The sequence below is a fragment of the Pinus tabuliformis genome, chromosome 1_1 (genome assembly GCF_031772625.1).
Source record: "Pinus tabuliformis cultivar Carrire ecotype Pingquan chromosome 1_1, CPIR1, whole genome shotgun sequence".
NCBI lineage: Eukaryota > Viridiplantae > Streptophyta > Pinopsida > Pinales > Pinaceae > Pinus > Pinus tabuliformis.
In genome coordinates, this window is record NC_142297.1 from 466,681,368 (window position 1) to 466,708,425 (window position 27,058).

At 37.9% G+C, this 27,058-nt stretch overlaps 1 pseudogene; it reads left to right on the forward strand.

The window, feature by feature from the left end:
* Positions 1–14,067: 14,067 nt before the first annotated feature.
* On the forward strand, positions 14,068–24,099 carry LOC149213774 (phosphoribosylaminoimidazole carboxylase, chloroplastic pseudogene; annotated as a pseudogene).
* The last annotated feature ends 2,959 nt before the right edge of the window (positions 24,100–27,058 follow it).

Below are 27,058 nucleotides of genomic sequence, written 5' to 3' on the forward strand. Positions count from 1 at the left end.
TGGATGAACTTACTTGAGAAGAGACTCGCTCTGTAACTGATATGTTTTACTTAATCAAAGATTGCTGAAAGCTTGGAGAATGGACTGTTGATGTGTTTTAATGGTTCTGAAGAGTGAATGATGGAATTCCTGTGCTGCTATATGAATCAATAAGTGTTTCTTACCTCTGTTATTTCAATTTTCATATATGCTCAAGTCACAGAACAAAAGACTGGTTTAGAATTTGCCTAGCTGCACTCTATGCTCAGTTTCTGTGGCTTCTTAATGTTTTCCTCTTGATTTAGGCATAAATATGGATTCCTTATGGCTCATATTTGCTCTAATTCACATATGAACGACTGTTATTTAGGAATTCTTAGCTGCTCCTAAATAGGGCTCGTTTCATCTTCCCTCTGCTAACCTGATTGAGAGATTCTCTGTTGCCTCTCATTTCTTAGCATTCGATTCATCTCCATTTAGCTTGAATATTGTTTCATAAGTAGCTATCTTGCTCCTCGTTTCCTCTTGTGACCAAGAAAATGCACCAGCAATCCTACTCCACGACTCCATGCCCAATGGTTTGAAACTTACCACACTATGCATTGCCTCTCTACTTGAAAGCATCCTCCTTCCCACCTTCCCACCAAAAACAAACAAAACCCCTTGAACCCTATAACTAGCCTAAAATCATCATCAACAAAGCTAAATCAAAAAGAGAGAGCCCTCTCTGATTGCAGGTGGGCTAGAACCTGCAGTCCAAAGATTGGTCTGTGGTTACCTCGGTCGTATCCCTTAAGGAGCCAAGGGACAACCTGAGTGATAACATAATGGCGACTCCACTGGGGAACATCCTTTGAGGAAGAATCTGACCTTTAAAAGTTTCTTTCTAACCCTTATATTCTTGAAAAATCCCTAAAAAACAAGCTGAAGCTGGCTCCCAAGAAGAATTCATGTTATACAAGATCAAATCTAGACCCACATCCTCCAGCTGTTTTCAAAAATCCTAATTTAATCCCTAGAAACCTTAGCAAGCAAAAACAACAAGACTATACTGCTTCTAGTCCTGAAATAGTTCATCCCATCTCTATTCCAACCCCTATTAAAGTTTTGTTTCGTTCAACCCCCACTTCCCCTTGTTCATCACCTACTTCTCCAAGTACCTGTTCCACACCTCCATTCACTACACATACCGCTACTCCTATTAACCCAGTTGTTCTCGGCGTTCCATTTATCCCTGTTGTTCCTCTTATCCCTGTAAATATGGCCAACAGATATACACCTTTACATTTGCCTGCTAATCCCGAGGCCATGCCTCAGGATTACCAGACTAAGATAACTTATTTTGATGGCAAAAATGCCTGCACATCCCTTCAGCATACAAAGAAAATGCAGGATTACTTTGAAAGCTATGAGATTGATGATGATAGTGTCAGAATGAAAATTTTTGTCCAAAGTTTGACAGGCAATGTCAGGATTTGGTTTAGAGTGCTCCCGGCCAATTCCATAGTAGACCAAGAAGCCTTATGCCAGTCATTTATCAACAGATGGGAGAAAAAGAAAGACTCCTTGCATATACTAGCTGAATACGATACAATTAAAAAAGGCCCTCAGGAGACTGTTTTGGAGTATTGTGTAAGATTCAATAATGTCTATAATGCAATACCACAAAACTTAAGACCCCCACCTGACCTTGCCTTGTATAAGTTCCCTGATGGATTCGACCCAGATATGGCCTACCAGTTAAAAGAAAGAGCCCCTAACAGCCTTGCCGAAATGCAAAATGTGGCTGTCACTGTGGAGGCAAATTTAATTGCCAAGAGAAACAGAGCCAGAACAGACAGGAGGACAGCCTTTAAGGAAGAACCCTCAGCCATAGACCAAAAGCTTGATTCCCTTATTAACGGCATGCATAGGCTAGTAGACAGAGTGGACAACGTTGAGAGAAAATCATCATGGGATGGACAGCAAAGCAACGCTGTTAGGAACCCAAACTTTAGAAAAAATCAAAACATAAATGCTGTTAGATCAAGCCTGGACCGTGAAATAAGACCTCCTTTCCAAGAAAACTACATAGAAGCATCCACATCTAGTGAGCCAACAGAGGAGACTCACATGAACTTGATAGATTTGAAGGATGAGCAACAAATTTTTCTAACTCAAGAAGACCAAGATGACCATGAGATAAATCAATTTCAGACTAAGTCTGGAGAGTCTTTTGATTTTAAACAAGGCTATGATTCTGCTGTGTATGAGGTCCACAAACAATATAAGCTGAGAACTAGAACCATTGATGTCCCTGTACCTAGCAAATCAAAAGAGAGCAAACAGCCCAACAAGATTAAAGGCAAGGCTATTATAACAGAACCAGCTGACATAACTGTCCCAAACCCGCATCAAGTGACTGTAGAGGACATAACAGACATGCAGCCTTCCATTGATCATCCACTAACTCCTTCTTCCTCAGAAGAAAATTTGAACACTACTCCTAAAAACCTTCCCAAAACAGAAATACCACAAACCATCATTCACCATAACGCTGATAATCAAAAGGAAAACACAGAAAATACACTTGAAAAGGAGAAATCTGCTACTGCTAACACAAAGATTCCACTGGAGAAACCATTTAACTTAGAAGCAGAGATTGGAAAACTTAAGATATCCATCCCCCTCTCAGAACTTGCCAAGCATGATGTGTATAGGCAACAAATTCAAAAATCACTTCAAATGCCAGAGGTCAAAGATAGTGTAAATGTTTTAGATGATACCCCTGAGCTGCTGTTCGGTCCAGAAGTTAATGGAAAATCAACATATGGATATGTTCTACCCTTTTATATCAGTCTGCACATACATGACAAAATCTTGCATAATGCTATGTTTGACTCAGGTGCCTCACACAACCTTATGCCCAAAGCTGTAATGGAAAAGCTAAACCTTGATATAACAAGACCCTATAAAGATCTATTCTCCTTCGACTCAAGTCAGGTCAAGTATTTAGGCTTAATCAAAGACCTTTGTGTGTCTTTAGTCCAATATACCAACAAGACAATCCTAATGGACGTAGTGGTTGCTGACATTCCAATAAAGTATGGCATGCTCCTATCAAGATCTTGGGGAGCAAAACTCCAGGGATCTCTCCAATTAGACCTCTCTTATGCCACTATATCTGTCTTTGGGCAACCAAAGAGACTATACATGGAAACACTAATGAAATATGTAGTAAATAGTGAGGAAAAGCCCCAGAACTTCCCTATCTACTCAATCCATTCTGATATGGATTCATTCATTCTGTTTAATGATGATAGCTGTTCTCCAACTAATGAGAAACCGTTGGCTTTAGAACAAGAAACATGCATAAATGAAGAATCAGTTACCCATACCCATGAAACTGTCAAAACAACCAATGCAACCAGCATACAAGAACAATCTCCCCAAATACAAAAGTCAAATCTGCCCAATCCTAAAATGACTGAAACTCCTAATACCAACCACCAGCAAGATATCACATGGTATTTAGAGTTTGACGGTTCTGTTAATAAGTTAGGAGCAGGGGCAGGGATATGGATTCATAATACACATAACAATCATGCACAAGGTCGTGCATATAGGCTGAATTTCAAATGCACAAACAACATGGCAGAGTATGAGGCTCTCCTTCTAGGCCTCAAACTGCTCAAAGTTCTAGGGGCTACAAAAGTGTCCATCCTAGGTGACTCCGATTTAGTCATACAACAAATGAAAGGTAACTTTGTTACTAATGACAATAGAATGAGGGCCTATAGGACTGCTGCCACTAAGATACTTAATGCATTCACTGAATCCAATCTCACCAAGATTTCAAGAGATCATAACATTCATGCACATAGCCTAGCAACTTTCGCTAGTACATGCAATCTCCCCTTTGAGCCGAATCACCATTTCACTGCTGAGATAAAACACAGGCCTACGGTCCCAAATAATGTCAAAGATTGGCAAGTGTTCAAAAATGATGCCCAGATTATCAATTTCCTTACACTTGAGCGTGAGTTTTCAAATATAAACATTGACATGGATGCCATGAAAGATACCCAACAACAAATAAATGAAAATCAGCAGGCTGTAACAACTGTAACAGACAAACAAATGCCAAACCCAACTGTTTTTGACAATGCAAACATAGAAGAGCTGAAACAGACGCATTTGGAGGAAATAGCCAAAACAGAGGCCGAAATCATTGATCTGAAGGATAACTTTCTCCCTGCTGGCCTAACTCCATTAGAGGATATGTTTGATGCCAATGATGTCCCCAAAAAGCCAAAAATGGAGCCTTTAAACGCTGCTATAGAAGAACACAACATAGGGACAACAGAGAAGCCCAAAATGATTAAATTGTCTAAAAACCTGCTTCCTGACCAAAAACCAAAGTATGTCGATCTGTTCAAAGAGTTTCAAGACGTTTTTGCATGGAGTTATGAGGACCTGAAGTCCTATGACACCTCAGTGATTTAGCATACCATTCCCTTAAAACCAAATCAAAAGCTATTCAAATAGAAACTTAGAAGAATTAACCCTATGCTTCTTCCCCTCATTGAGAAGGAAGTAAAGAAAATGTTTGAAGCAGGTATCATAGCACCCATTAGATTTTCTGAATGGGTATCCAATCTGGTTCCTACAAGAAAAAAATCAGGTGAGATCAGACTGTGTGTAGACCTAAGAAACTTAAACCAAGTCTCTCTAAAAGACCACTATCCTTTGCCCAAAATGGATCACATCTTACCAAGAGTAGTGGGGTCATCTAGAATTTCTTTGCTAGATGGATTTTCAGGTTTCAATCAAATACTTGTTCACCCGGATGACCAAGACAGCCTTTACCACTCCGTGGGGAACATTTAAGTATGTTAAAATGCCTTTCGGACTAAAGAATGCGGCAACGAACATTGCATTTTCCAAGGAAATCCATGATTTCCTAGTTGTCTACCTCGATGACCTCACCCCTTTTTCCAAATCTGATCAAGAGCACCTCAAACACTTAAGGCAAATATTCATGACATGTAGGAAATATGGCATTTCCTTAAACCCTAAGAAGTCCCTGTTTGGCCTTGAAGAAGGCAAATTACTAGGCCACATCATATCAAAAGATGGTATCAGGATTGATCCGGAAAGGTTCCAAGCCATTATCCAAATACCCTATCCAAGAAACATAAAAGAGTTGCAAGCGTTCCTTGGAAAGATCAATTTCCTAAGGAGATTTATCCCAAATCTAGCCAAGCTGATAAGACGGTTAAGCAACATGTTAAAAAAGGATGCCAAGGTAAAATGGTCTCTTGAAACCAAGCAAGCTTTTGAGAGTATCAAAACTGCCTTGACTCAAACCCCTGTCCTCACAAGTCCACAATTTGACAAAGATTTTATCATTTTTTCTTTTGCATCTGAGCACACCATAGCGGCTGTCCTTTTACAAAAGGATGATCAAGGAAATGAAAAGACAATTGCATTTTTCAGCCGAGCCTTAAGAGATGCACCTTTGAAGTACCAGATCATGGAAAAGCAGGCCTATGCACTTGTCAAAGCGATCAAATACTTTCAAATTTATATCTTGTATTCACATATGATTGCCTATGTCCCAAACTCTGTTGTAAAAGACATATTAACTCAAGAGGGACTTGAAGGCAAGAGAGGCAAGTGGATTGCCAGCATTCTTGAATATGACATAGAAATAAAACCCACCAAGCTGATAAAGGGACAAGGTTTAGCCAAACTCATGTCCGAAACAAATTTTCAGGCCTTAGACATTAACCAACTGGACAATGAACAGGAGCTGGCGACTCCACAGATCAGTGAAACCTTTTTGCAATCCCCATGGTATGCTGATATTTGCTTTGTATTGTTAAACCTGTGTGCTCCCCCAGGATTGTCCAGAACCAAGAAAAGATTTTTGAAAATGAAAGCTTTAAAGTTTTGTGTCTTAGACGGTGCCTTATTTTGGAAAAATCATGAAGGCATATTACTTAATTGCTTGACTATGAATGAAACTAATAATATCATGAAAGAATTTCATTCAGGAGACTGTGGAGGACATTTATATTGGAAGTCCACTGCTGACAAGATTTTAAGGGCTGGTTACTATTGGCCCTCTCTATTTGCAGATGTCAAGAAATTTGTTGTTTCATGTCACAAATGCCAAATCTTTGAAGGAAAAAGAAAGCTATTGCCTTTGCCCCTTAAGCCCATCTCAACTGAAAAGCCTTTTCAACAATGGGGTCTTGACTTCATTGGAGAAATCCATCCCTCGTCCTCAGGCCAGCACAAGTGGATTTTAACAGCCACCGATTATTTCACCAAGTGGATTGAAGCCATCCCATGTAGGCAAGCCAATGACTCCACCATTATCCAATTCCTTGAGTGTAATATCCTTTCTAGATTTGGCTGCCCTGTGAAAATCATCACTGACAACGCTGCTGCCTTCAAATCCAAAAAAATGATCAATTTTTGCCATAAATTTCATATTACCTTGGGCCACTCTATAGCCTATTACCCTCAAGGTAATGGCTTGGCCGAATCGTCCAACAAAATTCTGATCAATATTATCAAGAAAGTACTAGAAGAAAACAAAAAGAACTGGCATAGAAAACTCACAAATTCCATATGGGCAGACAGAGTTTCAACCAAGAGATCCATTGGGATGAGCCCTTATGAGCTAGTATATGGCATGGAGGCCAGATTTCCTTCATCCTTGGGCATTCCTACTATCAAACTGTTACAGGAGATTCAGGCTGAACCAAATGACATTCAAAGAAGAATCAACCAGACCATTCATCTTCGGCAAACCAGAGAGCAAGTGTATGACAGAGCTCAAATTGTGCAAGAAAGGCTAAAGAAGGCATTTGATAAAAGAACCAAGGCTGAGGGACTCAAGAAGAGAAGACAAGGGAAAGCATGCCAAGTTCGATTTTCTATGGAGAGGCCCATTTATTATCAGCGCTGTGCAAGGCAATAACACATATTTTCTCAAATCTATGGATGACAACACAACAGAAGACGGCCCTGTAAATGGCCGAATTTTGAAACATTATCGAGATCCCTTTTAAGGGATACAGTGATCATGTGTATATATTTGTATATATGTCAGCACTTTCCTTTTTATGTTTGTATAAGCAATCCGATTGTTCAGAACAACGCAACAAAGTTTATAAGGCACAACCCATGCAAATCATCCATTTCAAAAGGCTCTGTCTTTGCATTGATTCAACATAAGTACGCAGCGAAATTTTGAGTGAAAGGAGCAATAAAACGTAGCACCCAGCTCTCTGTTCTTGTGAAATTGATGCCAAAAAGAATTTTCCATATTCGATCCCTGTCTCCGAATAAATACAGAAGGATGCTCAGGACCAATTGAGGTATATTTGAAAGCACTCAGTGGATAAAGGGACAGCGCCGTATTTTACAGCGATTCATGTTAAAAGGAGGTTGCGTTCAGAATTTCAAAAAACTTCAATCATCTGACAGCCTGCAAAAGGGAATGCTCTTTATGATTCTTTGTTTGAATCACATTGGAGATCAACACTCAGAGCAATTTGGGATATTTAGAGCAACCAGAACAAGATCAATGGGCTGCTGTATATCACAGTGAATTCAATTAAAAATGCTGCAATCAAGCTTCCACAACTTTGGTCAATAGCATCAAAAGGGAGGAACAATTTTGGTTTTACATCCGTAACGTTTTCAAAGACAGAGTTAAAGGAAAATGCCTCAGTTTTGATCCATGTATTGAGACTATTTCAAAGGGCAGTGCTCAGGTAACATTGTACATAACATTAAGCACGTAGAAGAAAGCAGGCGGTGCTATATAGTTCACAGTAATTCAGTTGGGGGAAAGTGTTGTTCTTTTTCCAAAGTTTCAATCATTTAACAATTAGCACAAAGAAGTGTTTCTAGTCCACAGCAACAATAGAAGATCAAGGCAGTCTGACCTGCTGTTCTTGGCTTTTCACAAGGAAAATCCATCCCCAAGTGGAGCCACTGTTAGCCTCCTGGTGCAGCAGGTATTCATCTTTCATGATTGGCATTTTTACATGCCAAATACGTCGTTCTTTGCATACTACAATGCTCCATATTTGTTCCATCTTCCCTAGAAGAGATTATAAGAATGTGTGTGTCTAAATGCCACTACTGTGTCCCAAATTTTGATGAGTTGATCCATTTTTGATGAGTTTTCTATTAAGGGAGCTCCAAACAGCTTAATCTTGGTCTCCCTAGGTTTCAATTTCCTGTTGTATAATATAGAGAATCATTATCTGTCCAAACAACTTAATCTTGGTAGATTTGTACATAGGCAGAGAAGCAAGGGTGCTCAACAGCTTAATCTGAGCCCCTAGATGAAATAAGTGTAGATATAGATAGTAGGACAGTAAAAAGAAAAATTGAAAAGCTGGGTTTGCTAGTTTAAGTGCACCAAAAGTAGAAGGAAGAAAAAATTCTAGGTAAGTAGGCTAGGTAAGTAGTTTTGTCGTTGCAGAATCAAGCTATGTCATCCATTTCATGTTTTCAAGTGTCATATCTATCTAGATCACAAGTCTCTGGCAATTTTCCATTTGAAGGACTTCAAGAGAGGCATGTCTAACTTCCCCTTTTTCCTCTTCCCCAAATCACTCACTAACTTCCCCTAAAGAGGTCAAGATCTGCTTGACAGCTCTCAGTCTCATCATTCTACATATCAGTTGCCTTGATAAAGATCTGCTTTACTCAAGGAATGTTCGTACTTTCTCTAGAAGTATGATTTCTCCTTTGCAGCCTAAGATTTCCATACTTAGCGCTTTCTTCACACTTTCACGTTAACTACTAACTCTATTATGTAGCTCCCTATCCATTTCTCCTCCGCCCTACTGAAACTATGTTAATAGCTCCCCTAAATACTTATCCCCTCCCCCTGGTTGAAAAATAACCATAAGAACACTTGGGAATTGCTAAGTTTATCTGAAACTCAGCAAGAACCCTCATTGCCACCCTCAAACCATCTTCTCATGCTTTTTGGACTCCTTCCAAGGCATAAAACCCATCTTTCCAGGCTTTCAGACCCCTTCCGATGCCTTAAAAACCTTTTTAAAACACCCAAAAATCATTCTAAGGCCATGAAGACCCTTCGTCGAATCATAAAAGCCCTCCTTTCCATGAAGAAACCCCCCTCCGACTTCACAAAACTCACCTTTAGTGAAAAAGCCTTGCTCCGATTCAAAAAGTTTCCTTTGGACCCCCCCCCCTCCTATGCAATATCGCAGTCGGGAGGGGGTAGCGATCAATGTTGGCCCCTACATATGTTTCCCCGATGGTTTATCTCCGATCGCGGCTTCGCATCGGCGTATCGCAAAGTTTTGTGCCATGTATGTAAGCCCCCGACCTCTCCATCGATGCGATATCGCTATCAGGAGCCCTTCGCATCGCAATTTCATGTTTCACCACATATATCGCATTTTACCGCATAAACCTAAGTTTTCATGAAACTCAAGTTTAACATAAAGCCCCGTGTTTCATCTATTGCAAGCCTTATCGCAAATATCTCCGTTGGTAAAATGCCGATGCAACCATGGCCGTCCATCGTTCCGCCCAGATCAATGGACCAGATCATTTCGGCGGTCGCACATATGTGTATACTTGTGTCCCCGCCGATTGCCGAAATGCCGAAGAAATCATAGCTGCCCATTCAGGCCCGCTCATTCAACGGCCCAGATTTAATCCAATGAACAGTGTTCGCTCCCGCCCCGGATTTCTATGATTTTTGCGTGTAAATGGGCTTTTGTCTGTTTTAAAGAAATGGCCATTATTACAGAGTTTCTTCCAGCACCTGCTCCCGATAAGGGAATTCATGCATTTCAGGCCATTTTGTCATCACCCAAAGGGCACAGAAGGCGAAATTGTAGCAAAGGATGCCCGGAATCAAAATCTGAGGCAAAATGGAAAGCCTCTGTCCAGCACAGGTTTGCAGCAGTTAAATTTCCCGAAAAAGAGCCACAAGGAGCGATTTAACAGTTTTGAGTACCAGAGGAGCAGTTAAAGCCCAATTTCACGTCAAAGAGTATCAAGATGCGACAAAGTGTATCAGTGAAGATTGTTTCAGCGACTCGAAGTAGACGAACATTAAAGAGCCCCCAGCAAAGTCAACAAAGCAGATCTGAGCTATTAAAGGCTCTCAAATCACAGTTAATGCATATTAGATTCACATGAGATCAGTGGATCAAAGCCCAAAGCACAGTTATTGCAGAAGCATTACATCGAGCCACCAAAAGCACCAAATTAATTCATTTTTGTGCGGCTGCCTCCAGTGCAGCTTAAGTTACTTTCTTGCATTTAATTTCAGCACAAGTTTAGGTTAAAAGAATTTATTTCCCGCGGACCTGTTTAGGTCAGCTGTAATAGATATTTTTTATATCTTTCTCTATATAAACGACCCCAATTCATTGTTTAGGGGGTCGGTTGTTGGTTGGTGGATGAACTTACTTGAGAAGAGACTCGCTCTGTAACTGATATGTTTTACTTAATCAAAGATTGCTGAAAGCTTGGAGAATGGACTGTTGATGTGTTGTTAATGGTTCTAAAGAGTGAATGATGGAATTCTTGTGCTGCTATATGAATCAATAAGTGTTTCTTACCTCTGTTATTTCAATTTCATATATGCTCAAGTCACAGAACGAAAGACTGGTTTAGAATTTGCCTAGCTGCACTCTATGCTCAGTTTCTGTGGCTTCTTAATGTTTTCCTCTTGATTTAGGCATAAATATGGATTCCTTATGGCTCATATTTTCTCTAATTCACATATGAACGACTGTTATTTAGGAATTCTTAGCTGCTCCTAAATAGGGCTCGTTTCATCTTCCCTCTGCTAACCTGATTGAGAGATTCTCTGTTGCCTCTCATTTCTTAGCATTCGATTCATCTCCATTTAGCTTGAATATTGTTTCATAAGCAGCTATCTTGCTCCTCGTTTCCTCTTGTGACAAAGAAAATGCACCAGTAATCCTACTCCACGACTCCATGCCCAATGGTTTGAAACTTACCACACTATGCATTGCCTCTCTACTCAAAAGCATCCTCCTTCCCACCTTCCCACCAAAGACAAACAAAACCCCTTGAACCCTATAACTAGCCTAAAATCATCATCAACAAAGCTAAATCAAAAAGAGAGAGCCCTCGCTGGTTGCAGGTGGGCTAGAACCTGCAGTCCAAAGATTGGTCTGTGGTTACCTCGGCCGTATCCCTTAAGGAGCCAAGGGACAACCTGAGTGATAACACAATACATGAAATAATAGGGAACAATAGATTACTGAAAAAACAAATAAAAGAAATCAAACCACGCAGAACTTGGAATTGGAAAATAATGGTACAGGAAGCAAGTGACCCACCAGGGCCGGGCCCTTAGCTTCCAGGGACACACTGTTGTGATTACTCCAGAATCAAAGATGGAACAACAACAAAGTTTATGTATTAATCATCAAAACAGAGTTACAGTAATCACTCTTTAAAGAGATTCGATGATCAAAGTTTAAATTACAATAGCGAATTTCATAAAACAACAATAATCCACCCCTTGGGCTAGCAATGCTGTCCCTTTTTATAGCAGCCGGGCGGAAATACCAAAGATACAGATATTCTCTAAGGTAGCGATCCCTTAGGATCAAAGGATCCTGAGGGATTCGCCATATCGTTATTTCTCAGTTATCTCTTTGTTCTCTTGCACTGATTTGGTATCTCCTCTTCCTTTTCCTGGCTCATGCACTCCGATCTGGATTGCCTCATTTGGATGTGGTTCCCTACCAAGGGGACAACGGTTGATTTCGTCTTGTCTTTTCCCTTGGAATGGCGATCTTCCATTTTCTTCATTTTCTGCATAGGAAAAGGTAATAATTAGTCATTTTATGTTACTCACAAATCTCCTAAATTTTATCATAATCCTTCATCATATGCCCATTTCATAATGTAAAGAAGTTATGAATTTAAAGGAAAAGATAACAAAATAGGTTGCAATTACATACCTTCTCTAATGCTCAACAGTGGGCTGCAGTAAATTTGGATTTTGTGTTGCCTCGATGGGCCTAGGAATCTTTGACCGGTGCATAGCGAGATATATGGTAAAGCCTAGAGGTGGGTGCTCTCCATCAGGCCTAGGAATCTTGGGATGGGATATGCGGTAAAGCCTAGAGAGTGGAGTCTCAGTTAGGGCCTAGTGATCCAATGTGAATTACGATAAATCCCAAATACTGGTGTCTCGATTATGGCTTAGTGATCCCTGAATCAGACTATGGATTGCGGAAAAGCCTGTAGACTAGGAGACATGAAAATTCCTCACGGTGTAGGTGGAGAAATCCGGTGGCATCCATGCTTTTTTATGGCCTAGTGATCTGGTGAGATTACGGTAAAGCCTAGTATTGTATGTTTATTATTTTGGCCTAGTCATCAAGTGGGGATTGTGGTAAAGCCTGATTCTATTGATGAGGGTGAGGTGGTGTACCCTTGGGAAGCCCTGGTTGAGTTTTGGTTATGAGTCCCACATTCATGATTGGAATATGGCACGAGGGTGATTGGATGAAAGAAAGATTTGGTTCAACCAATATATGGTCGGGTGGCACGCGGAAGTCCCAAACATGATTGCCTTATGCATTCATTAATAGGAGTTCCTTCTCCTCGGTATTTCATGTGTAAATGTACAAGTTCATATGCAGCGTTTATGGATGATGTATCCTTATTATTTTTGTTATTTATATGTTGGTTATCAGTATGTCTTATGACAATGACGGTGTATGGCTCTCATCATGAATTGATTTGTAAATGAATTAACAATGAATATATGGCCTAATAGATGATAATGTAGCTAATGTGATAAGGCATCAATGCTTCTTAGCGATTCTCAAATAAGTATGAGACCCCTATGCTTAGACCTGTTCTTATGTCTTATAGATTACATATTTGTGACATGTTTGACGAAATGTCTATCATGGCTAATAAGGGTCCAATTAAGTCTTTGTTCAAGTATTTGCATTTGTGTAATTGCCTCGATGTTACTTTTCATTCCTAAAGGTTTCATGGAGTTCTATCCAGTGGCATTTGAGTCCTAGCCCTGGAAAGGTGGCACATAATCTAGGGTTGCAGGTTCACAACTAGATGTAAAAGACCCCAGTCGCATGCATGCCCATGTCATGGGAGTGACTGACACTCTAAGGCAGTGAAGTGTCAAGTCGTCTCAGGGGTTGATCACCTAGAAGGGTTGGTTGACTCTTGTAGGTTCTGTGACATGTGCAGAAGGTGAGATTGATTGTGTTGTGTTGTTTCCACTTCCTTAATTGTACATGGGGAGGGTGTTACAATTGTACTAGCTACAACAACCCCAAAATTTTCACCCTATGCATTCAAAAATTTGGGGCCCCTTTATTTTACAAGTTTTCATGATTATTTTAGTTGCATTTCGTATAAAAACTCCTTGAAATGTCCTAGTATTCACCAAATGCAGCTCTCGAGAAGCAATTGTCATGACAAGAATAATGCACATTTACTTTCAAAATTACCCATGTCCTTGCAAGTATATGGTTTACTACAATCCATAAGTGCTCCAACCCTTACTAACTTGATTTTCTTAGTTCTTCATTTTTTATTTGAATGGAACCTCTAACATTTCTTAAGATTCATAGAATGCATTTCAATGGTTGTATCATAGGAAACATTGGGTCATCCCCATGGTCACCAAATGTGCAAAATAATGAAGTTGCTCAATCATGCATAATAACGTCGAGGAATTATCATACAGATGGTTCTTAGAAATCATTTTCATCAAATGGACACAATGATAGTTTTGACACCATGGTTAGAGAGAAATTGAAGCCACACCAGTAATCTTAAGAAAAATAATACATGCATGAGGAGGCATAAAATCGAATGCTTCATGAATCCATCAAGGAGGAAGAGCTAAAGGTAGTTGAAAGTGTGGTTGGGAAATCATCATGTGAAGGTGAGAATAACCAAATTACCATTTCTCCCTATGTGAAATATGGAATTTGGTTGTTGTACAACACATATTAAAATGGAGGTATATTCTCTTGTATATGGTCATTTGAAGGGATTTTTGTAACAATGGGGAGTTGCAGGGATAGAAATATTTTGTTCCAGATTCAAAAGAGCCAAACTTATGGGTTCATATATCAAAGGTCACATGGAATTGGAAGTTCTCAACTCAGGGATAACATTTTCCATGTGGTGGAGGCACCAACTAATGTGTCAACATAAATGATAAAAGGATGGTGTTCGTGTTGTTGAAAAATTTGTTAGCTCACTAAAAGTGGCTGGAATATTTTCTGTCAAACTCTTCTGACTAGAGAAGGTCAAGTTTTACTTAATGAAGTGGCTCCAAGACCCCCACAATAGTGGTCCTCATTCAATTGAAGCATGTTATGTCTCATAATTTGGGCAACATTTGCAAGTTGTTCTTGGTCTCCCGCTTGGTGATACATCTAAGAAATTCTCAATAACTATTATGTATAATTTACTTGGTCAAGAAGAGGGAGAAGAGGGTTTCTATAGATCCCATCAACTCATGAGAAGGGTTGTATCAAGTTCTAGTGCAAGTGTTCACTTGTATGAGAAGCCAAAAATGAGAAAGCAACATCATATGGGCCATATCACGGTTGTAGGACCTCCATGGACATAGTTAGAGCACACACTAAATAAATAATAGATGTAAATGGTCGAGATGGAATATATGACAATTAAAGTACATGGTATCTATTTTTCCTTCCTCATCAAGTTCTGGAAATATTGTTAGAACTAGAATCTTGTCACCTATAACCTTCTTTAAGCATGAAACATGGAAAACTGGGTGCAAGAAGCTCCAATTTGTATGCCATAGTACCTATCTTTTGCACTACCTTGTATGAACCATAATACTTTGGTGATAATTTATTATCCTTCTTAGCTTGCTTGAGGGACATTTATTTATATGGTTGTAGCCGTAGGAATACCCAATCACCTACATCAAAACTTCTTTCCCTGCGATGTTGATCTTCCTACTGTTTCATTCTATTATGTGCCAAGGTGAGGTTATCCTTTAAGAGTTGGAGAACTTGTTGTTGATGCTCGTTGTGATCTTCCACTGCTTTAACCTTAGAATTTTCTCTTAAATATGATGTGATGGATGGTGGATGATATCCATAAAGTGCCATAAATGGGGTGATTTTTGTTGCAGTATGGAAGGAAGTGTTATACCACCATTCAACCAGAGGCAACCATTTGACCCATTGTGTCTGTTTATCAGATACAAAGCAACGAAGATATCCTTCCAAACATTTGTTTACTATCTCAGTTTGCCCATCAGATTGAGGATGATAAGATGATCTATGAGTTAACTGAGTACCAAGAAAAGAAAATAATTCTTTCCAAAGATTTCCAGTGAAAATGGGATCTCTGTCGCTTACAATAATCTCTGGGTTTCCATGTAGCTTTTGAATTATTTCTATAAATGCAGTAGAAACTGTATTCACTTTAAATGGATGAGATAATGCAAAAAATTGTGCATACTTGGTAATTCCATCAAATACCACCATGATAACACTCTTTCCTTCAGACTTGGGTAAACTTGTGATAAAATTCATTGAAGCCTCCTCCCAACGTTGGTTTGGAATCGATAAAGGTTGTAATAGTCCTGTGGTCTTAATTGTTTAAACTTTATTCTGTTGGCAAACCAAAAATTCCACCACAAACTTTTGAATATCCGATTTAAGGTCATCCCCAAAAAAATCCTTCTTAACCCTGTGGTAGGTTTTTAGAAATCCTAAGTGTCCTCCTAAGGGAGAGGTATGCAATTCCCTAAGAATATTTTGTTTGAGTTGGGAATTCTTAAATAGGTATAACCGATCCTTGTACCATAACGAATCATTTTTCCCGCTAAAAGTATCAGATGTACTGGGATCTTGTTGTATATTTTGAATGAGTGCCCACACTTCCTCATCATTCTTCCATTCATCCCTTGCTTCGTTTATCCAATCTAGTTGGGTAATAGAAATAGCACAAAGAAATGCTTCCACATCCTCATCCTTTCTTGAGAGTGCATCTGCCACAACATTTTGCTTCCCTTTTTTGTAGATGATTTCAAAGTCATAGCCCAACATCTTTGTGACCCATTTTTGTTGCTCTTCTAAAGATAATCTTTGTTCTAAAAAGTATTTAAGACTATCATGATTTGTTTTTACCTTGAAGTGTCTTCCCATTAGGTAGGGTCTCCATTTCTTAAGTGCATGTAGTATTGCTAGCATTTCCTTCTCATAAATATCTTTGTGTAAATAATTTCGTTTGATTGGATGACTTTCAAAAACAATGGGTCTTTCTTCTTGCATTAAAACAACACCAATTCCATTTCTTGAGGCATCACATTCCATAATAAAGGTTTTTGTGAAGTCTGGTATAGATAAGATTGGTCCTTGGCACATTGCCTCTTTAAGATGTTCAAAGGCCTTTGTTGCTTCTGGAGTCCATGAGAATGCATCTTTCTTCAATAATGTTGTTAGAGGTGTTGCTATTCTCCCATAATTCTTAACAAACTTGCAATAATACCCTGTCAACCCGAGAAATCCTCGTAGATTCTTTATGGATGTGGGGATTTTCCATTCCTTAATGGTTTTAATTTTTCTAGGGTCTACCTTAACACCTTCATGAGATACAATATGACCCGGACATTCCACCTCTTGTACTCCAAAGAAACATTTTGAGATTTTTTCATATAATTGTTTCTCCTCCAATAGTTTGAGCACCATCTCAACATGTTGGACATGATCCTTCCAAGACTTGTTGGAGATTAGCATATCACCAAAAAATACGAACACAAATTTTCTAAGGAAGGGTTTGAAAATGGAATTCATCAAACCTTGAAATGTAGAAGGTGCATTAGTAAGACCAAAAGGCATGACCAAAAATTCATAATGACCCTCATGAGTTCTAAATGTTGTTTTTGGAATGTCTTCAATCTTCATTTTGATTTGATGATATCCTGAACGAAGATCCAACTTGGTGAATTAAATTGATCCATGCAATTCATCCAATAATTCATCAATGATAGGAATGGGAAATTTATCTTTAATAGCAAGCTTGTTGAGCTCCCTATAATCTGGACACATGCACCATGATCCATCCTTCTTGTGAACCAATACTACTAGAGCAGAGAAAGAACTTTGACTAGGTTGAATTATACCTGCCTCTAGCATTTCGGCGACCATACATTCAATTTCACTCTTTTGGATATAGGGATATTTGTAAGGCCTGATGTTTGGAGGAACACTTCCTAGAATCAAATTGATAGCATGATCATGATCATGAATAGGTGGGAGGCCTTTGGGAGTCTCAAATACCTTGGAATGATTGTCCAAGACTTTTTGGAGATTTGGATAAATGGATGATTTCGATGTGGGAACCTCTAGTGAACATAATTATGCAATTATGCCTCGTTGTTATTTCTTTAGAATCTTTGTCATTTCGTTAGAGCTAATTATCTTTCCCGGTTTCCCTGTGATGCCCCTTAATTCAACTTCCTTTCCTTTTGTAGAGAATTTCATGAAAATTTCTTGAAAATTAAAAGCTATTGTACCCAAGGATTGTAGCCATTGGACTCCTAGTACAACATCAACACCACCCATTGGAATGGAAAGCATTGGGCTATTCAATACATATTCTCCCATGGATAGCTTGATATTATGGCACTTTCCTAAGCAATTTATGGTTCCTCCACTTGCAACCATCACTTGACACTTTGGTGCTGGATATAGGAAGCAATTCATTTCCTTAGCTATCTTACAATGAATAAAATTATGGGCACTTCCCGAATCTGTTATGAAACCAGCTCACAAAAAGATAGAAAAGATAGATCAACACCTTAGAAATAAGCCTCTTCGAGGGGGAAACCTCCTTTACATTACACAAATGAACAATTCTTGAATGATACAAATGAAAATACCTTCTTTCTATATATAGGAGTCTAAGGGGTCATAATATAATCAGAGCCAACATAACAATAATAATGTAAGGGCACAATAATAACAATAGTGGGCTTCTATGGGGCACAATAGTAATAATATGGGGACTACATGGGTACAATAATATAATAAGGGGATTGTACTAATAACAATAAAGGGTTACACTAGTAGTATAGGGGCCTAACATGCCCCTCTCCTTCAAAAAGTGTTGTCCTCAATGCTTGAGTAGCTCTTGATGCTTCTGTATAAAATTCTTGTCCTCCCATGTGGAATCTTCAGCGGGTAAGTTCTTCCACTTGATGAGATACTCTGAAATTGATCAATTTCATAGCTTTCGGGTTCTTTCTTCTGTGACTACTCCAGGTTCCAATATGATTTTTCCTTCCTCTTCAAGTTCTGGAAATATTGTTTGAATTGGGATCTTCTGCAACTTTTGAATGAGTGGCCATAATTCCTCGTTCTTCTTCCATTCATCCCTTGCTTTGTTTATCCAATATGGTTGGATAATAGAAATAGCACAAAACAATGCTTCCACATCCTCATCCTTTCTTGAGAGTGCATCTGCAACAAAATTTTGCTTCCCTTTTCTATCGATGATGTCAAAGTCATAACCCAACATATTTGTGACCCATTTTTTCTATTCTTCTAAAGATAATATTTGTTCTAAAAAGTATTTAAGACTATCATGATCCATTTTTACCTTGATATGTCTTCCCATTGGGTAAGGTCGCCATTTCTTAAGTGCATGTAGTATTGCCAACATTTCCTTCTCATAAATAGCTTGCTTGAGATGTAGCCGTAAAAATACCCAATCACCTACATCAAAACATTTTTCACTGCGATGTTGATCTACCTGTTTTTTCATTTGATTCTGCACCAAAGTGGCGTTATCCTTTAAAAGTTGGAGAACTTGTTGTTGATGCTCGATGTGATCTTTCACTACTTGAACCTTTTTCTTCTTGATATGTCCTTCTTTCTTTAGAGTTTGAAGAGTGGTAATTTCTTCCAATGCTTTACAAGGTATGGTTGGATTCATTTCTTGATGCTCGATGTGATCTTTCACTTCTTGAGCATTTTTCTTCTTTATATGTCCTTCTATCTTGATAGTTTGAGGAGTGGTAATTCTAACCAATCCATTAGAAGATATGGTTGGATTCATTTCTTCTTTCTTGATGTGATCTTTCACTTCTTGAACCCTTTTATTCTTGATATGTCCTTCTATCTTGAGAGTTTGAGGAGTGGTAATTCTTGCCAATGCTTTACAAGATATGGTCAGATTCATTTCTTCTTTCTCTGGGATTGTTTCCTGGTGTATATACTATTATTTTGACGTTTCTTGATCCTTTTCTTCCTCCTCTCCACAATCAATGTAAAATAATTTCTTCTTAGCACACTTACGACCTTTAATGTATTTGTATCACAATTGTAACAAAGCCCCTTTTTTTCTTTTTTCTTACAATTGTTGTGGTGTAACACTTGTAGGTTGTGGAAGGCTAGGAGAAACAACACTTCCATATTTATAGTTGTGAGGGGTAGACTTCCTTGTTGCCATAATTTCGCTTTCAATTTTTCTTGCCAACTCGAATGCCTCCTCTAATGAATCAGGTTCCCAAAAACGAACCTCATGTTGAACGTTATCCTTTAAAGTCCCTATGAAGACATCAATCCTTTGCTTCTCTGGAATATAATTTACCCTTCTATTCAATTTTTGAAAGTCCTCAATGTTCTCTTCCATTGAACCCTTTTGTTTGAGATTTATCAATTGGCTAAAGAAGGAGTTTCTCTTTGTATCCTCATAATGTGCTATCATTTCCTCCGTGAAAATTGACCACGTAACAAGTGGTTTACGAGAACAAATCCCTTTATACCATAAAAATTGATCTGGTTCTAAATATGAAGATGCAATACATACCTTTTGTAATAGTTGAACCTCATGTAGATTGAAATATTGCTCCATCTATAGTATCCAATTTACCGGATCCTTGCCATCAAACTTCCTCATATCACCTTTTCTTGATTTTAGGAGCTCGATCTTGAAATGACTATAACTCTATAATTTCGGCTCTTCCAGATCTGAAATTGTGACCTGCAGTAGCCCTCTATGTCCTCTTACCAATGCCACCAGTCTGATCAAAATTGGATTCTACAAGAAAGAGTTATGCACAATCTCCCAAGATGACCTGATTATATACCTTTTCAGAAGGGCGAACTTGTATGAAGTGCCACGTGTCCCTGTTTTGACCTTTGGATCTGAAAAATATGTACAAGAAACTACAGTCCATCCTCTTTCTGTAAATTCTTATGAAATTTCAATCTGATGCTCAGAGAGATAGTTATGACGATTTTACCAAGGTGGCATGTTTGGAATGTGATTCGGGGGTTTGCAAAACCCTAACTTACTTGGACTATATCTCTAAAAATATAGCGAGACAGGATCTGAAATTTAGAGTGAAGGTTCAAATCGATTTTTTCTCAAATGGGTTTTTTTCTTAGCTTCTGAAACTTTGTAGCAAAATAGTTATAGCGAAAATCCCACGATGACCTGTTTTAGCTTAAATTCTGGAGCTTGTAAAAACCCTAACTTCCTTAGATCATATCTCTGAAAATATAGTGATACAAGCTCTAAAATTTGGACCCAAGGTTTCACACGAGTTCTTCTCAAATGGGTTTTTTTTTAGCACCTGAAATAACGCAGAAAAAAAGTTATTGTGAAAATGCCACGATGACCTGTTTGGAGCAGCGCAACCCTAGAATCCACAACTCTGATACCAAATGTTATGAAACCAACTCACATAAAGATAGAAAAGATAGATCAACACCTTAGAAATAAGCCTCTTCGAGGGGAAAACCTCCTTTACATTACACAAATGACAATTCTTGGATGATACAAATGAAAAGACCTCCTTTCTATATATAAGAGTCTAAGGGGTCATAATATAATCAGAGCCGACATAACAATAATAATGTAAGGGCACAATAATAACAATAGTGGGCTTCTATGGGGCACAATAGTAACAATATGGGGACTACATGGGTACAGAAATATAATAAGGGGATTGTATTAATAACAATAAGGGGTTACACTAGTAGTATAGGGGCCTAACAGAATCAATCAACACTATTACCCTTTTCTTCTTGATATGCCCTTCTATCTTGATAGTTTGAGGAGTGGTAATTCCAGCCAATGCATTACAAGATATGGTCGGATTCATTTCTTCTTTTTCTATGGTTTTTTCCTGATGTATATCCTCTTCTTTTGTCGTTTCTTATTCCTTTTCTTCCTCCTCTTCACAATCTATGTAAAATAATTTCTTCTCGACACACTTATGAACTTTAGTGTATTTTCTATCACAATTGTAACAAAGCCCTTTTGCTCTTTTTTCTTCCAATTGTTGTGGTGTCAACCTTGTAGGTTGTGGATGGCTAGGGGCAGAAACACTTCCATCTTTATGATTGTGAGTGGTAGACTTCCTTGTTGCCATAATTTTGCTTTCCATTTTTCTTGCCAACCTGAATGCCTTCTCCAATGAATTTGGTTCCTAAAGGTGAACCTCATGTTGGATGTTATCTTTTAAAGTACCTATGAACACATCAATCCTATGATCCTATGGAATATATTTTACGCTTATATTCAATTTTTGGAAGTCCTCAATGTGCTCCATCATTGAACCCTTTTGTTTGAGATTTATCAATTGGCTAAAAAAAGTGTTTCTTTTTGTATCCTCATAATGTGCTAACATTTCATCCATAAAAATAGCCCAAGTGACAATTTGTTTACAAGAACAAAGCCATCGATACCATATAGACTAATTTGGTTCCAAATATAAAGTTGCAATGCGTACCTTTTGTGTGTTTTTCACATTATGGAGATCAAAAAATTGCTCCATCTATAGTATCCTATTCTGAGATCCTTGCCATCAAACTTCCTCATATCGATCTTTGGAACATGGTGGTTCTTTGATCCAACATTAGAGTCTATGAAATCATGATTAACATTTATTTTGTTCTCATCATGAGTTTCCTTTACTACCCTTTCAGCATTAGTAAGCATTTCTTGTAGAAACTTTGTCAAATCTGTCTTCAAATATGTCTTCAAATCTTCCATGCTTGTCATCAAATCTATCTTCAAATCGTCCATCTTATCTTGCACGTAATCCATATTAGCTTCCACGTCGTCCATCTTAGCTTCCACATCATTCATCTTAGCTTCTACGCCATTCTTTAAACCATCCATCTTAGCTTCGACACCTTTCTTTAAACCATCCATCTTAGCTTCTACGTCTTTCTTTAAACAATCCATCTTAGTTTTTGTTACTTTTTGTGTGAGTGAAATTTGTTGCACTTGGTCTTGTAATTTTAATATATCATGTTGCATTTCTTCCTCTTCTTCATGAGTCATGCTAGAGCTTTCAGGTTGCTTACTAGGTGTTTCCATTTTCTTTCTTCGAGGCATCAATTACCAATAATAATGCTTCACTATGCCCTTTGAATTCCTTCAAACTAATTTTGCAAACCAAGCTTATGCAAAAATTTAAAAAAAAACTACACACCTTTTTTCACTTTGTAGGAGCTTGATATTGAATCTGATGTATCTTTGTAATTTTGGATGTCCTAGGTTTGAAATTACTTCTTACGGTAACCCTCTAAGCAATATTTCTAACCCCACTAGTCTAATCAAGATTGGATTCTCCAATGAAGAGTTATGCCAAATCTCCCACGATGACCTAAGTATAGACTTGTTCAGTAGAGAAAACTTGCATGACGTGCCACGGGTCCATCCTCTTTCTGTAACTTCTTACGAAAATTCAATCTGATGCTCAGAGAGAAAGTTATGATGATTTTCCCAAGGTGACCTTTTTGGAATGTAATTCGGGGGTCTGCAAAAACCCTAAATTCCTCAGATTATATCTCTAAACATATAGCGAGACAGGATCTAAAATTCGGAGCCGAGGTTTAGACTAATTTCTTCTCAAATGGGCTTTTTGGTTAGCTTTTGAAATGTCGTAGAGAAAGAATTATAGCAAAAATTCCATGATGACGTGTTTTAGATGAAATTCTAGAGCTTGCAAAAACCTTAACTTCCTCAGATCATATCTCTGAAAATATAGCGAGACAAGATATGAAATTTGGACCCAAGGTTTAGAAGGATTTCGTCTCAAATGGGTTTTTTTTCACTTTTGAAACGTCATAGAAAAAAAAAAGTTATAGCAAAAATGCCACAGTGACCTGTTTGGAGTAGCGAAACCCTATAATCCAAAGCTCTGAACCAAATGTTATGAAACCAGCTCACGAAAATATAGAAAAGATAGATCAACGCCTTAGAATTCAGCCTCTTCAAGGGGGAAACCTCCTTTACATTACACAAATGAACAATTCTTGGATGATACAAATGAAAAAACCTCCTTTCTATATATAGGAGTCTAAGGGGTCACAATATAACCAAGCTGACCTAACAATAATAATATAAAGGCACAAAAATAACAATAGTGGGATTCTATGGGGCACAATAATAACAATAAGGGATACAATGAAAATAGTAATGGGGGAATCACTAATATTATAGGGACCTAACATATCTGGAATTATCTTCAAAATCATCAAGAAGAGATTAAGTAGTTGGCTCTAGAAATAATAATTCAGGCATTTCACATGTTCACATATAATGGGTTCAGATTATGATCTCATTGTCATGAAGACTACAATAGAGGTTCTTGAATCATTTTAGGTTCCATATGAGATAACCATTGTATCTTCCAGTCAAACACCTGAAAGAATAGTGGAATATGCTCAACAGGATCATGAAAGAGGTTTTAAGGTCATCATTGCCAGTGTAGGTGGTGCAACACATCTTCCTAGTATGGTTATTCCAATGACCCCACTTCCTGTTATAGGTATCCCAGTTAGGGGCTCATCATTGGATGGAATGGAATCCTTGCTATCAATTTCTCAAATTCCTAAAGGTGTCCTTATGGCTCATGTTGCAACTCAAAATGCAAAAAAATTTAGGTTATTAGCAATCTGAATATTAGGACTCGTAGATTCCAATATATAAGAACGAATATGCCAATACCAAGCTGACATGAAAGAAACAATATTGAAGAAGGATGAAAAGCTAGAAATAGGAGGATTGAAAGCATATCTTGTCTAGGCCTCATTGGATTCAAAGTGCATGTTGTAAGCCTCACAATCAAGAATTTTTTTGTGTGATTTAATGTTCAAGAGCTTCACCTGAAGAAATGTCAAGAAGTATACATGGAAACTCTATATTTGTTGCTTGTTACCAATAAGAACAAGAATATTCTTGAGTATCTAGAAACCTTAATGGCACTTTCCAAAATTTTGCACAATCATTTATTCCAACAATAATTGAAAATGGATTTTATAATATGAGTATGCATTATAATGGAGGTGGATTTGGGAGCAGCTCTAGTTACAGATCAATGGTTTCAGATTCATTAAGTAAAAAGTTAACAAGAAATTATTTTCAAAGTAGAATTTTCCCTCAAATGTTCATGTTCCATCTATTATCATTGGTCCTGGAAACTAGTTTGGTAACCATTACCTTTGAGTGTTCTCCATAATGCCTCTAATTTAGATTGTCATCCTGCAATTACTCATAGAGAAAATTTGCATTTTATAGCCATGCCTCCTTTTCCAAGCATAAGTTTTCGAAGTGTAGCAGTAGAGTTTGAAGCTACAACAACAATTTTACTTGGGAACTCTATGAAAATTGGATCAAAAGCAGTGCCAACTATCTATGTTTCTTGCGCTGAGCACTAAAAAATTGTTTTCCTTGTGCTAAGAAATAATTAATTGATATTTTCATGTCATAACCCACGTTACCAGAAAAAAGCGAGAGCTTTCATTTCCGGAAGAAAACTTATAAAAAACGGAACAAGATAGGAAACAAATTTTTGTATAGTCATTTACGTTTCTCAGTTGATGAAACCAGTTTCTCCAGAAATGAATGGTTCCTTGAAACAATTTTATGAGAAATTTTATTATGAGAAACAATAAGAATATATGTAAGGGTTGTTGGATAAAGCCACGGTGTTATACCTTTATAACATCATTCAACACTCCTGTAGTTATGATGCGCTGATATGGCCTTGGGCAACCCTTTCCCATTCAGAGTTGATCATTTATTAAAAAACGATATTTTCAATTCTATACACAACTCTACCCTTCCAAAAGCACATACACATGTGGGTACCATAATACAGAACCCATGTACATAATTTAAAATATGAAAAAAAATATTTCCTATTTTTTGGGCGGGGTTTACGACTTTCACCAAAATCCCCCTATAGGAGCCCATGGCTTAACTGAATCAACTGATTTCTACTGGTATTTATACACCTCATGGGAAGGCCTAAATCATAGAAGGAGATAGGATATTGACATTATAACACTTTTGTCCCCAGATCAAGTCTGATTTTCCCTGTGCCTCCTGCACTCCTAGTCATAGGAAACCCTTGTTTCCTTGCAGAGATGTTCATATTTCACGATATGTGTTATAGCACCATTTACCACTCTTGGTAGATTTGATTCTATGATTATGGCCTAAGGAAACCCTTCCTTTCCAGACTTGGTCCAAAATCTAAAAAGCAGTGTTTTATTTCCTATACGCTACTTTTCCCTGTGATAAAAGCATGTACATGTGGGTTAGCATATACCCAACCTGCGTATATGTGTTAAAACACTTAAAAATAATAAATTTCCTTAATTTTGGGTGGATTTTATGGGTTTTACTTGTTACTCCCCTACTATAGCCCATGGCCCAACTATTTCCCAATTGAAAAAACTAATTTGGAGAAGTATAAATAAATCTCCATGGGAAGGCCAAAGAGCAAAGAAATGAGATATTGATATTATAGTTGATTGATCACTAATCGAGTCTGATGAAATCCTTGTGCCTCTTGTACTCTCCAAAGCTTTAGGAAACCCTTGTTTCCTCTTTTGAGATATCCTTCATCCCTCTTGTGATATCCTTGTGTATGATGATGGAGGAAGATTGTTGAGGTCGGGAAAGGATGGATCCAGAGGACAGTTCCGTTTGGAGCTAGAGGAAGACTCACATTGTAGTTTTCCACCTTTCTTGTAGCTTACATCAATAAAGAAATTTTGTTATGTTCTTGATATTAATCGTGTTTATGAATTGATCTATATAGTGGTTTGTTTATAAATCTTATATTAGTGCGTAATCGTTCATTTGTTTATATGATCTAACATATATATCATGAATATGCTTTTCATTTCTACTATTGTATATGCTTTTCTTGAATAATTTACAGGTTTCAAAGGCATCAACAGAAGCAGAGGGTTTGCACCCTGTGGGATCTACCCAAACATAGGACCTCCGAGTAAGGACACTTCTTCCCAGTTCAGTGGAATACACATTTAGATTATTTGTTTGAGCATTTCTTGTTGTTGTTTTCTGTCCGCTCTATTGGGGTTTTCAACCCAAGACCCTAGGGTGTTCCCACCCACAACAGAATTGGCGACTCCACTGGGGATAACATTCTTGTTATTCCTAGTTTGGGTTGTTTGTTCTCGATTGGGTTTGTTTTCTTGATTTCTTTCTTTTACAGTGTTATTTGACTTATTGGCTTCCCAAACATCAAGTCTGATCTTCTAGATCAGATCTTGATTTGTTTTTCTTGATTGAGTCTTTTGTACACCTTTTTCCTGGAGTACAGTCACGTATACACGCTATTTTCCTCGAGAAGACTTGTGTATACACGAGTTTCTTGTGTTAGAAACATGTTTGCATGCCTCTATGTCTTTACATAGTTGCATATACAAATTTTTGAATTGTTTTTTCAAATCTTTTTTCCTAGTTAGGTCTGTTGCTTGGTGAATTTTGTTATTTTCTGGTCATCCTCTGTCTGAAGAACTTTGTTCTCTTGCAAGCTTTCATTTTCAAATCTCCTTCTCAGTGAAAAGCCTAGTTGGCCTAGGATTTATTGTTGAGAAATATGTTGGTTTGTGTCTAGGGTTCAAGGCTTCAGTCTGAAGTTCTTGGATGTTCTAGTTTTCTAGAACAAGAAATTGATTTTGATTTCATTTGTAACCCAGATTTCAAGTTGCCTTGCTTCGTTTTTCCT